This window comes from Ambystoma mexicanum, chromosome 5q (assembly GCF_040938575.1).
Source record: "Ambystoma mexicanum isolate Mex_15411 chromosome 5q, UKY_AmexF1_1, whole genome shotgun sequence".
Taxonomy (NCBI): Eukaryota; Metazoa; Chordata; class Amphibia; order Caudata; family Ambystomatidae; genus Ambystoma; species Ambystoma mexicanum.
Window position 1 is genome coordinate 988508736 of NC_090933.1, and position 16420 is coordinate 988525155.

Sequence of the window (16420 nt, forward strand, 5' to 3'; positions counted from 1 at the left end):
GCACCTGCCAGCAGGCCCCCACTCATGTCCCCTTGCACCCCCACCCCCCAGCATTGCAGGGCACCTGCCAGCAGGCCCCCACTCATGTCCCACTCATGTCCCCTTGAACCCCCACCCCCCAGCAATGAGGGGCACCTGCCAGCAGGCTCCCACTCATGTCCCCTTGCACCCCCAACCCCCAGCAGTGCAGGGCACCTGCCAGCAGGCCCCCACTAATTTCCCCTTGTACCCCAACCCCCCAGCCCTGAGGGGTTCCTGCCAACAGGCCCCCACTCATGTCCCCTTGCACCCCCACCCCCCAGCAGTGCCGGGCACCTGCCAGCAGGCCCCCACTCATTTCCCCTTGCACCCCAACCCCCCAGCATTGAGGGGTACCTGCCAACAGGCCCCCACTTATGTCCCCTTGCACCCCTACCCCCCAGCAGTGCAGGGCACCTGCCAGCAGGCCCCCACTCATGTCCCACTCATGTCTTCTTGCACCCCCACCCCCCAGCACTGAGGGGCACCTGCCAGCAGGCCCCCACTCATGTCCCCTTGCACCCCCACCCCCCAGCAGTACGGGGCACCTGCCAGCAGGCCCCCACTCATGCCCCCTTGTACCCGCACCCCCCAGCAGTTCAGGGCACCTGCCAACAGGCCCCCACTCATGTCCCTCTAATGTCCCCTTGCACCCCCACCCCCCAGCAGTGCAGGGCACCTGCCAACAGGCCCCCACTCATGTCCCTCTCATGTCCCCTTGCACCCCCACCCCCCAGCAATGCAGGGCACCTGACAGCAGGCCCCCACTCATGTCCCACTCATGTCCTCTTGCACCCCCACCCCCCAGCACTGAGGGGCACCTGCCAGCAGGCCCCCACTCATGTCCCCTTGCACCCCCACCCCCCAGCACTGAGGGGCACCTGCCAGCAGGCCCCCACTCATGTCCCCTTGCACCCCCACCCCCCAGCATTGCAGGGCACCTGCCAGCAGGCCCCCACTCATGTCCCCTTGCATACCCACCCCCCAGCAGTGCAGGGCACCTGCTAGCAGGCTCCCACTCATGTCCCACGCATGTCCCCTTGCACCCCCACCCCCCAGCAGTAAAGGGCACCTGCCAGCAGGCCCCCACTCATGTCCCACTCATGTCCCCTTGCACCCCCACCCCCCAGAAGTGCAGGGTACATGCCAGCAGGCCCCCACTCATGTCCCACTCATGTCCCCTTGCACCCCCACCCCCCAGCAGTGCAGGGCACTTGCCAGCAGGCCCCCACTCATGTCCCCTTGCACCCCCACACCCCAGCACTGAGGGGCACCTGCCAGCAGGCCCCCACTCATGTCCCCTTGCACCCCCACCCCCCAGCACTGAGGGGCACCTGCCAGCAGGCCCCCACTCATGTCCCCTTGCACCCCCACCCCCCTGCAGTGCAGGGCACCTGCCAGCAGGCCCCCACTCATGTCCCACTCATGTCCCCTTGCACCCCCACCCCCCAGCAATGAGGGGTACCTGCCAGCAGGCCCCCACTCATTTCCCCTTGCACCCCCACCCCCCAGCAGTGCAGGGCACCTGCCAGCAGACCCCCACTCATGTCTCATTGCACCCCCACCCCCCAGCAGTGCAGGGCACCTGCCAACAGGCCCCCACTCATGTCCCCTTGCACCCCCACCCCCCAGCAGTGCAGGGCACCTGCCAACAGGCCCCCACTCATGTCCCATTGCACCCCCACCCCCCGGCACTGAGGGGCACCTGCCATCAGGCCCCCACTCATGTCCCACTCATGTCCCCTTGCACCCCCACCCCCCAGCAGTGCAGGGCACCTGCCATCAGGCCCCCACTCATGTCCCCTTGCACCCCCACCCCCCAGCAGTGCAGGGCACCTGCCAGCAGGCCCCCACTCATGCCCCCTTGTACCCCCACCCCCCAGCAGTGCAGGGCACCTGCCAGCAGGCCCCCACTCATGTCCCCTTGCACCCCCACCCCCCAGCAGTGCAGGGCACCTGCCAGCAGGCCCCCACTCATGTCCCACGCATGTCCACTTGCACCCCCACCCCCCAGCAGTGCAGGGCACCTGCCAGCAGGCCCCCACTCATGTCCCACTCATGTCCCCTTGCACCCCAAACCCCAGCAGTGCAGGGCACCTGCCAACAGGCCCCCACTCTTGTCCCCTTACACATCCACCCCCCAACAGTGCAGGGCACCTGCCAGCAGGCCCCCACTCATGTCCCACTCATGTCCCCTTGCACCCCCACCCCCCAGCATTGCAGGGCACCTGCCAGCAGGCCCCCACTCATGTCCCACGCATGTCCCCTTGCACCCCCACCCCCCAGCAGTGCAGGGCACCTGCCAACAGGCCCCCACTCATGTCCCACTCATGTCCCCTTGCACCCCCACCCCCAGCAGTGCAGGGCACCTGCCAGCAGGCCCCCACTCATGTCCCACTCATTTCCTCTTGCACCCCCACCCCCCAGCACTGAGGGGCACCTGCCAGCAGGCCCCCACTCATGTCCCCTTGAACCCCCACCCCCAGCAGTTCAGGGCACCTGCCAGCAGGCCCCCACTCATGTCCCATTGCACCCCCACCCTCCAGCACTGAGGGGCACCTGCCAACAGGTCCGCACTCATGTCCCCTTGCACCCCCACCCCCCAGCAGTGCAGGGCACCTGCCAGCAGGCCCCCACTCATGTCCCACTCATGTCCCCTTGCACCCCCACACCCCCGCACTGAGGGGCACCTGCCAGCAGGCTCCCACTCATGTCCCCTTGCACCCCCAACCCCCAGCAGTGCAGGGCACCTGCCAGCAGGCCCCCACTAATTTCCCCTTGTACCCCAACCCCCCAGCCCTGAGGGGTACCTGCCAACAGGCCCTCACTCATGTCCCCTTGCACCCCCACCCCCCAGCAGTGCCGGGCACCTGCCAGCAGGCCCCCACTCATTTCCCCTTGCACCCCAACCCCCCAGCATTGAGGGGTACCTGCCAACAGGCCCCCACTCATGTCCCCTTGCACCCCTACCGCCCAGCAGTGCAGGGCACCTGCCAGCAGGCCCCCACTCATGTCCCACTCATGTCCTCTTGCACCCCCACCCCCCAGCACTGAGGGGCACCTGCCAGCAGGCCCCCACTCATGTCCCCTTGCACCCCCACCCCCCAGCAGTACAGGGCACCTGCCAGCAGGCCCCCACTCATGCCCCCTTGTACCCGCACCCCCCAGCAGTGCAGGGCACCTGCCAACAGGCCCCCACTCATGTCCCTCTCATGTCCCCTTGCACCCCCACCCCCCAGCAATGCAGGGCACCTGCCAGCAGGCCCCCACTCATGTCCCACTCATGTCCCCTTGCACCCCCACCCCCCAGCAGTCCAGGGCACCTGCCAGCAGGCCCCCACTCATGTCCCACTCATGTCCTCTTGCACCCCCACCCCCAGCACTGAGGGGCACCTGCCAGCAGGCCCCCACTCATGTCCCCTTGCACCCCCACCCCCCAGCACTGAGGGGCACCTGCCAGCAGGCCCCCACTCATGTCCCCTTGCACCCCCACCCCCCAGCATTGCAGGGCACCTGCCAGCAGGCCCCCACTCATGTCCCACTCATGTCCCCTTGAACCCCCACCCCCCAGCAATGAGGGGCACCTGCCAGCAGGCTCCCACTCATGTCCCCTTGCACCCCCAACCCCCAGCAGTGCAGGGCACCTGCCAGCAGGCCCCCACTAATTTCCCCTTGTACCCCAACCCCCCAGCCCTGAGGGGTTCCTGCCAACAGGCCCCCACTCATGTCCCCTTGCACCCCCACCCCCCAGCAGTGCCGGGCACCTGCCAGCAGGCCCCCACTCATTTCCCCTTGCACCCCAACCCCCCAGCATTGAGGGGTACCTGCCAACAGGCCCCCACTTATGTCCCCTTGCACCCCTACCCCCCAGCAGTGCAGGGCACCTGCCAGCAGGCCCCCACTCATGTCCCACTCATGTCTTCTTGCACCCCCACCCCCCAGCACTGAGGGGCACCTGCCAGCAGGCCCCCACTCATGTCCCCTTGCACCCCCACCCCCCAGCAGTACGGGGCACCTGCCAGCAGGCCCCCACTCATGCCCCCTTGTACCCGCACCCCCCAGCAGTTCAGGGCACCTGCCAACAGGCCCCCACTCATGTCCCTCTAATGTCCCCTTGCACCCCCACCCCCCAGCAGTGCAGGGCACCTGCCAACAGGCCCCCACTCATGTCCCTCTCATGTCCCCTTGCACCCCCACCCCCCAGCAATGCAGGGCACCTGACAGCAGGCCCCCACTCATGTCCCACTCATGTCCTCTTGCACCCCCACCCCCCAGCACTGAGGGGCACCTGCCAGCAGGCCCCCACTCATGTCCCCTTGCACCCCCACCCCCCAGCACTGAGGGGCACCTGCCAGCAGGCCCCCACTCATGTCCCCTTGCACCCCCACCCCCCAGCATTGCAGGGCACCTGCCAGCAGGCCCCCACTCATGTCCCACTCATGTCCCCTTGAACCCCCACCCCCCAGCAATGAGGGGCACCTGCCAGCAGGCCCCCACTCATTTCCCCTTGCACCCCCATCCCCCAGCAGTGCAGGGCACCTGCCAGCAGGCCCTCACTCATGTCCCATTGCACCCCCACCCCCCGGCACTGAGGGGCACCTGCTAGCAGGCCCCCACTCATGTCCCACTCATGTCCCCTTGCACCCCCACCCCCCAGCAGTCCAGGGCACCTGCCAGCAGGCCCCCACTCATGTCCCACTCATGTCCTCTTGCACCCCCACCCCCCAGCACTGAGGGGCACCTGCCAGCAGGCCCCCACTCATGTCCCCTTGCACCCCCACCCCCCAGCACTGAGGGGCACCTGCCAGCAGGCCCCCACTCATGTCCCCTTGCACCCCCACCCCCCAGCATTGCAGGGCACCTACCAGCAGGCCCCCACTCATGTCCCACTCATGTCCCCTTGAACCCCCACCCCCCAGCAATGAGGGGCACCTGCCAGCAGGCCCCCACTCATTTCCCCTTGCACCCCCATCCCCAGCAGTGCAGGGCACCTGCCAGCAGGCCCTCACTCATTTCCCATTGCACCCCCACCCCCCGGCACTGAGGGGCACCTGCCAGCATGCCCCCACTCATGTCCCACTCATGTCCCCTTGCACCCCCACCCCACAGCAGTGCAGGGCACCTGCCAGCAGGCCCCCACTCATGTCCCCTTGCACCCCCACCCCCCAGCAGTACAGGGCACCTGCCAGCAGGCCCCCACTCATGCCCCCTTGTACCCGCACCCCCCAGCAGTGCAGGGCACCTGCCAACAGGCCCCCACTCATGTCCCTCTCATGTCCCCTTGCACCCCCACCCCCCAGCAATGCAGGGCACCTGCCAGCAGGCCCCCACTCATGTCCCACTCATGTCCCCTTGCACCCCCACCCCCCAGCAGTCCAGGGCACCTGCCAGCAGGCCCCCACTCATGTCCCACTCATGTCCCCTTGCACCCCCACCCCCCAGCAGTGCAGGGCACCTGCCAGCATGCCCCCACTCATGTCCCCTTGCACCCCCACCCCCCAGCAGTGCAGGGCACCTGCCAGCATGCCCCCACTCATGACCCACTCATGTCCCCTTGCACCCCCACCCCCCAGCACTGAGGGCCACCTGCCAGCAGGCCCCCACTCATGTCCCACCCATGTCCCCTTGCACCCCCAGCAGTGCAGGACACCTGCCAGCAGGCCCCCACTCATTTCCCCTTGCACCCCCACCCCCCCAGCACTGAAGGGCACCTGCCAACAGGCCCCCACTCATATCCCCTTGCACCCCCACCCCCCAGCAGTGAAATGGCGATCTCATGACACAAACCAAAAGTCAACTATGTACATCAACACATGTCTGCCACACGAAGGCAGGCGGTAGCGTCCCTGCGCTAACAAAAAGCCTGTATATACAGCTCTGATGAATGTCCCATACTGTGGCCCTCTAGGACAAATGACGTGCAAAGGGGTACGCGACAAACACGGACACTTGCTGTGTCAAAAATAGTGTGTATTGCGGGGGTGGGCAGGAAGTTTCACACGCGATTGTGCCTGAGCGAGCGGGGTACGTGTACTTCATGGGCTCGCAGGAAGTTTTACACGCGATTGTGCCTGGGCGAGCGGGGTACGTGTACTTCAGGGGCTCGCAGGAAGTTTTACACGCGATTGTGCCTGGGTGAGCGGGGTACGTGTACTTCAGGGGCTCGCGGGAAGTTTTACACGCAATTGTGCCTGGGTGAGCGGGGTACGTGTACTTCAGGGGCTCGCGGGAAGTTTTACACGCGATTGTGCCTGGGTGAGCGGGGTACGTGTGCTTCAGGGGCTCGCGGGAAGTTTTACACACGATTGTGCCTGGGTGAGCGGGGTACATGTGCTTCAGGGGCTTGCGGGAAGTTTTACACGCGATTGTGCCGGGGTGAGCGGGGTACGTGTGCTTCAGGGGCTCGCGGGAAGTTTTACACGCGATTGTGCCTGGGTGAGCGGGGTACGTGTGCTTCAGGGGCTCGCGGGAAGCTTTACACGCGATTGTGCCTGGGTGAGCGGGGTACGTGTACTTCAGGGGCTCGCGGGAAGTTTTACACGCGATTGTGCCTGGGTGAGCGGGGTACGTGTACTTCAGGGGCTCGCGGGAAGTTTTACACGTGATTGTGCCTGGGTGAGCGGGGTACGTGTACTTCAGGGGCTCGCGGGAAGTTTTACACGCGATTGTGCCTAGGTGAGCGGGGTACGTGTACTTCAGGGGCTCGCGGGAAATTTTACACGCGATTGTGCCTGGGTGAGCGGGGTACGTGTACTTCAGGGGCTCGCAGGAAGTTTTACACACGATTGTGCCTGGGTGAGCGGGGTACGTGTACTTCAGGGGCTCGCGGGAATTTTTACACGCGATTGGGCCTGGGCGAGCGGGGTACGTGTATTACTGGGGTGGGCGGGGAAGTACAGGAGGCAAATGCGCGGAACGCCCACACGCACGCGCCAAAAAAGATGCGCTAATCTGGAAACACGTACGCCAGCAGGAAGCAGGCGTACGTGGACCCACGCAGCATAAAAGTGTGCGCAAACAACAAGCAAGCTCAGACGCCAGGATGAACATATCGTTCCTAGCAGCAGTGGTCGTGGGATACCGCAGGAGGAGGAGGAGGATAGTCAGGCCCAGAATTTTCACACCCAGAACCAGCCTTTTTGGCAATCCTGATGACCAGGAGTATGGGAGGTACAGGTTTCCACCTCATATAATACTCAACCTGGTCAGTGAGTGGGAGGGTGACCTCATATCACCCACCTTCTGCTCCCAAGCACTCAGCCCCCTGGAGAAGGTCCTCAATGTACTGCACTTTTTGGCCACCGGATAATTTCAGCGGACAAGTGCCATAGTGGGGGGGGGTAGCCACAGGCCACACAGTCACGCTGCCTACACCAGGTCTTGGCCATCATGACTGCACGCCCATCAGTCCGCAGGCACATATACCTGCGCAGAACACCTGCAGAAAGGCAGGCTGCCGTCCAGGATTTCTACGGGGTGGCACAATTCCCCAAAGTCCTAGGTGCCATTGATTGCACCCATGTGGCTCTACGTCCCCCCAGGGCATCAGAGCACATCTATAGAAACCGCAAGCACTGGCATTCCATCAACGTCCAGGTAGTATGTGATGCCAAGGGAATCATCACCTCAGTATATGCCAACTATCCCGGGTCCACCCACGCCAGTTTCATTTACAGAATGTCAACCCTAAACCGGGACATAGAAGCTGGGCGGCATGGCGATACATGGCTGCTCGGTGAGTATAAATGCCACAGCACATGCATGCATGCCAGATACTGAGTAATGTCACAACCCTACTAATCATACCCATCACCACCTCCCTAGGGGACAGTGCCTACCCTCTGAGCACCCACATGATGACGCCAATTTGGAACCCCACCATGCCACCCGAGGTAAGATACAACACAGCCCATATTGCAACCCGGGGCATAGTGGAGCGCACATTCGGAGTGCTCAAGTCACGCTTTCGCTCCCTTGACCGCTCTGGTGGGCCGCTGTTATACGCTCCCCCAGTAGTGTGCAGGATCATAGTGGCAGCATATGTCCTGCACAACGTTGCAACACGCCGGGGCCTGCCCGTGGAAATGGTGGTGCCCCCACATCCCCAACCACATGCACGCCCGCTGCGCATGGGAGGGGAAAGGGCACGGGGTGATGCAGCCCGAACGCAGCTGGTGGCTAATTACTTCACTGAGAATCACACCCCTGTGGAGTGCACACAGCCCTGCCACATACCAGCTGACAATCGATGATGACACAAGGGACAGTGAACTGTCGCAACCATACCAGCCTGAGATTGGTCATCTGGAAGTGTCACAATGTGTGCATACCTTCCTACCGAAACACCACCAATGCTGTGTCATCAAAAGACACATATGCTGCTAAATGCATTACCCCCTTGCAAAATACAACATGAGAACAGTGCCATGTCACCCAACCCCTCCCCAGCATCACCACCCAACACACCATGGCATGTCATGCTATGTGAGGGCAAACAAAGCAATCCCGAAAACCTGACACAAGTGTCACAAAGTACAGTGTCCCTAATGGAAACTGGCCACAAACAATATGCTCCCAGTAATGTTGAACTAACAACACACATGACCAAATACTTACCAACAATACAATGCAGCTACACAAGCTCAAACATAACTAAAACATGACAGTACTAAGTTAAAGTAGTCGTAGTCTTACAACCTGAATTTGCCACCACATCGCCCCCTTCCAACTGTAATCTTGCAGGCTTCAAAACTTGTCTGTGTACAGCATACAACATGAACTCCATCTCCAACGTAGACGGCCTTGTGAAGACATGACGAATGAACCTGCAAATTCAGAGGGAGACATGGAAGCAGAAGCATACATAATTCCAACATGCAGTGTACAATACAACTACAATATACAAAAGGAATGTCTACACAGTATTGACTACAGACTGCCCACACAGCTCATGGGAGCCCAACATCACTGTGTACATCACTGTCACTTGGTCACACCCTTTGCAAGCCCATGGAAATGGGAAGCAGGAGGGGTGTGTGTCTCACGAGCCCAAGCATCGAACCCAAACTCAGGACAAGCCTGCATGTGCCCAGCCGGAATACAGTGGATGCCCACGGCAGCCACACAAGGTAACACACTGTCAAAATATATTCAAAAATCAAAAAAGCAAAAATCAAAAATGGACATGTGGGGGCTGGGGGTGGGAGGCACCCAGGAGGTCCCAGGACAGGGGGCGCACCAACAGCCGCCTGTATGGATGTTGGGAAAAAAAACACCTCCATGGGCTCATGGCCTGCACGGCTATGCCAATGTGGGAGAACTGCTGCTGTCACTCTGAACACCCTCTGCTGCTGCCACAGGAGGTGGTGGTGCTATGGGAGGAAGCCCACGCAAAGCCCTGGTATGGTCCTCCATGGCAGCAAGCATGTGGGTGTGGAAGGTCTCGTTCTGGAGGATTATAATGCGGAGATCCCCATGCAGCACCTGACGTGATGCCTGGATCTCCTCCCAAGTTGCCTGCATCTCAGCTGAGAGCGAACGTGTGAGCCGCTCCAGCTGCTGTTCTGTCCTCAAGTTAGTGGAAGTCTCAAGGTCAACAAGAGTCTCTCTGAGGTGATGGAGTTCTACCCTCAGGGCTTCCCTGTGGCCCTGGGACTCTATTGAAATCGATTGGCGTAGAGTCTCCAGTGCCGCCCGTCTGTCCCTGTTGGACGCCAACATGTCCTCCCTGTGTGATTGGCAAATGGAGTCTTTTGCCTGTTGTAGTAGCTCCATCTGTCTTTCAGGGGGGACAATGGAAGTGGCCACAATCTCCATTGCTTGAGCCATCATCTCAACTGATGCTGCCTGTTGGGTTGCCATACCGTAAATGGATTGTTCCCATGCGGTATTGCCTGGTGGCGTACCGCCACCGCTTCGGTGGGCACCACACCTGTTTGGGGCAAGGCCATCTGCGCCTTGCTGTGCCGGCACTGCCTGAGGCTGCAGGACTGCATTCCCCCTCTGATCTGCTGGCCCAGAAACAGGATCAGATGTTGTGGAGTGTGACCCTGCACCCGTAACCACCAAAGGCTGACTAACCAACACTGACATCTCCATAGAGGGTTCTACCCCTGGTGCAGGTGGGTTGGACAGAACAGAACCCCTTCCAGAAACACTTACCTGTGACGCCACATAGGTTTCATCATCCGAATCAACACCTGAATAGAGGTCTGGGGAGGTGCACCCAGAGACACCCCTTGACAGTATCGTCTGCATCAAGAGTGGGTTCTCACCCACCACCACACCACGTCCCCCACTGGTGGCCGGTTGTGCCTCAGGTTCCTCCTGGGTCTGCACCATCTCCTCAACCTCACCAGCATCAAGAGTGTCATCCCCTGCAAAAACATGAAAGACAAAAAATGGAAACAGGCATTAGCACCATAGCACACAAATAGGCTCGACAAGCTACAGAACCAGTACATGATTTACACATGTCCCACATGACTGTAACCCTCCCATGCATGCACTGTCACAGAGTTGGAAGGGGAGGCAAAAGTCTGACACTGATGACACCAAGATGGAAGAGCAACACATTTGCTGCATGCTGGGTAGCACTGCCATCACACATTGGCCTGTGAGTGGCATGTCCTATACACATAAATGACACATGCCATCACACAGATGGCATGTACCATAGCCATGGTACATTCCACAAGTACATCCATATGTCAGTGAATGAGTACTGTCACCCATCCATGTGAGATGGACATGAAGAGATGAAAAATACCACATAGTGTGAAAAGATACGCCATGTGCCACACACTGCAACACATCCAGTGTACAAAAATACAGTGATTGCAGGGCCATGTACACATCAATGGTTGTGCACTTCAACATGACAGGAAACAACTAGCATATTCCACATTCAAACAGGCCCAAAAACATCATGTGATCAGGGCAATACTCATTCAGCCTGAATGGTCAAATCTTTCAACTACCAAGGTGACACATGTGGGCCTATGGGGGGTTCTTCACTGACAGAAGCATGTCACATATGTCACAATAGGGCTGAGGAATGTGTTGCAAAAGTGGGAGAATTGAAACAATCAGCCTGAAAGAACACTGAAAAATACAAACAATGTTGTTGCATGATGCCACCTCAAGGGCAACTGCCGTAATGTTGCGCTAAATTACTACTGTGGGCAGAAGGGATAGTGTCACACCCAAATTCAAGGCCGCAGAATGTTTTGGATGAAGCACATGGGTGACCCATACTACTCAGTCACACACACCCTCACCTGCCACTCAATCAGAACCCACCACCCAAACAACATACACATGCATTACACACACACGCAAGGGCACTCACTGGACAATGTGTCATAATCGGGTAGTTCTCCCACACCTCGGATCTGTTCCTCTGTGACGAAGGTCCCAGCAACAGACTCATGTTCAGTGAGTTTGTTGTCCTCTTGTGGAGACCCACCGCCAGTCACCAGAGTAGTGGCATGACTTGAGGCCAGCTTGTCCTTTGCTCTACGTTTCAGGTCGTTCCACCGCTTGTAGCAATCATCAGCTGAGCGCCTCACAAATCCAAGGGCACTTATGTCATTGGCGATGGCCTGCCAGTGTGCCTTACGTTGACCAGGTGTGGTCTTGGACCCTGCAGTCACCACCATTTGGTGGCTATGTTGCAACACATAGCTCACAAGTGCATTAAGCTCTGCGTCATTAAAGCAAGGCTTCCTTGACGTGCCGGAGTGTGTAGACGTGCCTGGAGTCTCAGCCTGTCGTGCCAGAGCACCCTTCTTCCTCTTTTTAGAAGGTGGAGCGGAGCCAGAGTGGCTAACGCTGCTCTGGTCAGTAGAGGCAGAATCACCGGTGGACTGGGTTGTTGGAGTGTGCGAATGCACATTGACCATAGGACTTGGTGCAGGCATTGTCTGAAGTGTGATGTTGGCAGGGGGAACATCAGTATGATGGACCAGGAACGACACTGTCCTGGCTGGGAGAGTCAGAGCTGGGGCGGATGGAGCTGCAGCTGCCCCTGCAGCCTCACCACCCTGCATACTTGGGGCAGCAGGTGACATAGCTGCCCCAGATCCACGTGCCTTGGTGACAACTTGCACCGCCACATGAGGCCTAGACTTGCTGACCTGGAAGTCAGCCAGGGAGTCATCCTGTGCCAGGTCAGGTGCCACAATGGGCTGGTCCAACAGGGGCTGAGCTAGGATGGTCTCAGCCACGTTTCCCTCAACCATGGGGGGGCATGGGTGTCCCTGATTGGTCCTCCACACATGGGGGTCTACGGGCACCCTGTAAATCCTGCCCACGTCCCCTACCGTGCCCACCACGTCCACCTTTTGAAGGTCGGCCACCTTTGCCTCCCTTACCGCTTGGTCGCCTCCCAACCATGGCACTGATGTTGTTGTGCGTATGGGAGGAGCAGTAAACTATTGTCCTGGGCAATTGGGGGTCAAAGGGGTAGGGTACTAGATGGAATTTGTACCCTAGTGCTCTAACAAGGCTGTCTGTGACCCCTGGGGGAAGATGACGGGTCACGCAACGCACAGGCAGCCCAAAAATAAACATGCACGCAACCCCTCGTAGACCACGTGTGTGGAAAAATGAACCCGCACTATGCGGTGGCACCCAGAAACACAAAAATAAGCGTACACGTGATACACGCAGCCTACAATGACCTCTGAAGGGGTACGCGACACACGGGGCAAACACAGTTGCTAAGTACGTGCGGAACTCACCGTCTGCCTGGAAAAAAAACGTGAAAAATACGCGTTGGCAACACCCCCCCAAAAGAAGAATTGTACGCTGTCTGAGGAGACAGAACAAAAGGAAAAGTGAACACTGTTTGAGGAAACAGGCTCAAAAAAAGTAGAAAAATGAAAGGTGTCAGAGGTAACAGGGAGTACGAACTTGAAACGCTGTGAAGTAATCGCATGTGAACCGACAAGAAGTACAGAATCCAGCCACTCGCTCTCCACAAAAAGCACGTACAAGGAAATGGCATCCTACACGTACCTTTTAAACCGGCCCACACGTACACGTCACTTACGTGTGTACGCGCCCTTTCCTCCAATTACATGCGCTGACACTCGGACGTGCAGCTTTTCTACGTGTGCTCTGTCATCACGTGCAATGAGGGAAACATCCGCGTGCGTCACGTCACAGACGCGCTTACACGCTAAGGGCCTTTGGTCCAATGAAATCGCGTACGTGCGCTGACACGCTTACGCGCTAAGGGCCTTTCCTTGAATTACACGCTGACGTGCAAGATTTTCACGTGCCAAATCACTCCGTATCAAGCCTGCCATGCGTTCACACACGGAAGACCACACTCCTGCCCACAGGACCGAATTACTGCCCCCCAGAGCCCCAAGCACGCTCCCACCTGCCATCTGCTGCTGCCTGATTGCCTGCTGCCCACGTGCCCTGCCATTTGCTGCCTGCACGTCAGCCAGGGGTGCTGTTGCTGTGACCACCCCTGCTGGAACCGAAGACTCCCGACTCGGATTCCATTGCTCCACAGCCCAGCCCCAGGACCCAGTTGCCCACCCACTCCTGCCTCTGGGGTTGCCATGTCGGGCACACCACCATCTGAGACCACTGGCAACCCCCAGCCAGAGAGGCAGAGGGCCACCAGCTTCACTGCCACCGAAGTTGGTGTCCTGGTGGAGCAAGTCCTGGGGCAGTATGATGCCCTCTTCGGAAGGTTGCGTGCTGAAAAGGAAGGACGGACCAGGATCTTGATGGACATCTTGACTGCCATCAACACGGAGGGGGTGGCAGTCCGCGAATTCCATCATGTCAAGAAGCGTTGGGAAGACTTCAGGTCCAGGACCCTCAACAAGGCCCACACCTGTCGGAAGACCAAATGAGGGTTCTGGAATGCATATGCCCAGCGCTCCACGTCCAGGTCCTTGAGAGGCAGACCCGTCTGGAGTCGAGCGGTAAGTGTACATGCATACTGATTGGAAGCTGTGTGTGTGGTGGTGTGCCAGTAGTGTGCAGGTTGCACATGTGGTTTTGTAGGGCCATGTATGGATACTTATGTACAGGGCCGTGAGGCTGACACATGCGAGTCCTTTCATGTGTGAGACACATGGATGGTGTATTTGTGGGTAAGCATGCAGGCCATATGCAGATGTGTGAGCACACATGTTTGAATGACTGTGTATGTCAGTTGTCAAGGTTGTGGTTTCACACATGGATTTTGGTTCCAGCTGCATGTATCTGCACTGTGTACATGTGCATGTATGTGTATCTGACAAGTGTGCAACTGTCATGCAACATGGATGCATGTGAGACTGATATGTAGAAGACTGATTGCCAGATGTGACATGGATGCCGATCTCATTACTGCGACACTTGGTGGAGGTGTACACATGCATGTAAGTGTGGTGGTGTGTGTGCATGTCTAGTGCACTCCCTGTGTCTCATGTGATGTCTGGCTCACCTTTGCCTGCTCATGCTGTTGTATGTGTATGGATGGTGCTGGCTGTTGCGATATGGCTATGGAATAGCTCATGTGTGTGATTTGAAATGACATGTGTGTTGGGGATTGTGATGCCATGTCTGAAGTTTGACAATGACACTCGTGTGCCACTGTCATGTGTGTATGAGTCCATTGTACAGTGCCCTGATGCCTGTGTCCTATCTCTCCCTGTCTGCAGCGTTGACAGATGAAGAGGGCGGAGAGGGTGCTGTGGAGCACAGTGGCAGGGATTGCACCGCCAGCCGGAGACGCAAGGCCCGGCTCCCCTCCCAGGTTGTCATCTCATCGGGGAGTGAGGAGTCCGGTGCCGCATCCCAAGTCGCAGCTGCCGAGGGGAGGTCCAAGAGGCGGAGGTTGGAGTTGGACTCCTCGGCATCCGAAGGGGCAGCTGAGACACCACAGGGCCCGACGGAGGAAGAAGGCACGGAGTCATCCAGGTTCGTGGGTGGTTTGGTGGAGGAGGAGGCTGTGCAAGGGACAGAGACAGGGTCTGGAGGTGGGGATTCCACTGGTGCTAGTGGTGAAGTGCAGGGGCAGGGACAGGAGGCAGCACAGGCCGCCGCGGAGGTGCCTGTGTGTAATCCTGTCCCTGATCCTGTGACTACATCATCTTGCACCAGCAGGGATACCTACGTCCAGACCCGTTCTCAGGGAGGGGATCGGCTTACACCAACTGACCTTACTCTCCCTGCAGATGTGGCTATCCGGCATCGGGTTGAGCCTGTCCTGGGTGGGGTGGCGTTGCGTCAACGTGCCATGCGAGCTGACCTGCAGTCTTTTCATGAGGAGGCTGCACGTCTTCTCGCATGGCTCGTTGACCGCGTTGGCCCACTGGGACAGCTCACCAGGGCCGGATTCCTCCGTTGTCTCGACCTTGTTCCGACCCCCTCCTCAACTGAACCCCCTATGGGCCAGTCGTCCTCCGTGCCATCTTCCCACCCATGTGTCACCTGAGTGCCCTGTGGAGATGCCTCTGACCCTGCGGCCAGGATGGTGGAGGACACATCCCTGCCACAGTCGGGAGTTGGCGGTCCAGCAGGGGTGGCCACCTCAACAACTGCACCCCAGCTGGAGGAGGATGTGCAGGCAGCAGGAGCCAGGGCACAGGCAGCGGCACAGCAGCAGCAGCAACAAGGTGGGAGCCATTATGGCTCGGGGCCTTCATCATCGGAGGGGCAGGCATCGGCCGGAGGGCAGGAGGACCCTGGACGGGAAGTGTCTTCCATGTGGCAGCAGTTGGGCCATGCGATAGATGCCGAGCGGCAGCGGGCAGAAGAGGCACGGCTCACGATGGTCAGGGCGGAGAACTCCATGCGTAGGGCCCTGAGGCGGGCCGAGTGCCTCGAGGCCATTCGCAGGGACCTGGAGATCCAGATGTCATCGTCCCTGCGAACCCTCGGGGCCATGGAAGAGGACCGCCTCCGGGACATCGAGCAGGAGTTCGATGATGCCCTGGCCCAGGACATCAACAAGTGAGCCGTTGGACTTGCCCGCTGCCCTTATAAATAATTAGTTAGTTAGTGTTAGGTTTCCTTTCGTTTTTTCTTTATTTTGGACCGCTTGGACAATGCACCACATTTTTGTATATAGTTTTTTTATTAGGTAGTAGTTTTTGGTAGGTTTCATTTCTTAAGTTGGGCTCATGCACCCTGGATTCTTCAATTGTACATAGTTCTACATTGGATTCATCTTTTTTAATATTTTTTTTGTGTTCACCATGGAGCAATGGTTTTTACTTTTTATTTTCCCTTGGATTTGATTTTTTGGACTGTGACTTTGGACAACATTTCTTTTTGGATTTCTTTTGCTTATGTTTTCTTGATTTTCATTATTTATCGGACATGGACCATTTCTTTTGTTATTCCCATTGTTATGTGTTTAATTTAATTTACGTTCATGTTATCTTTA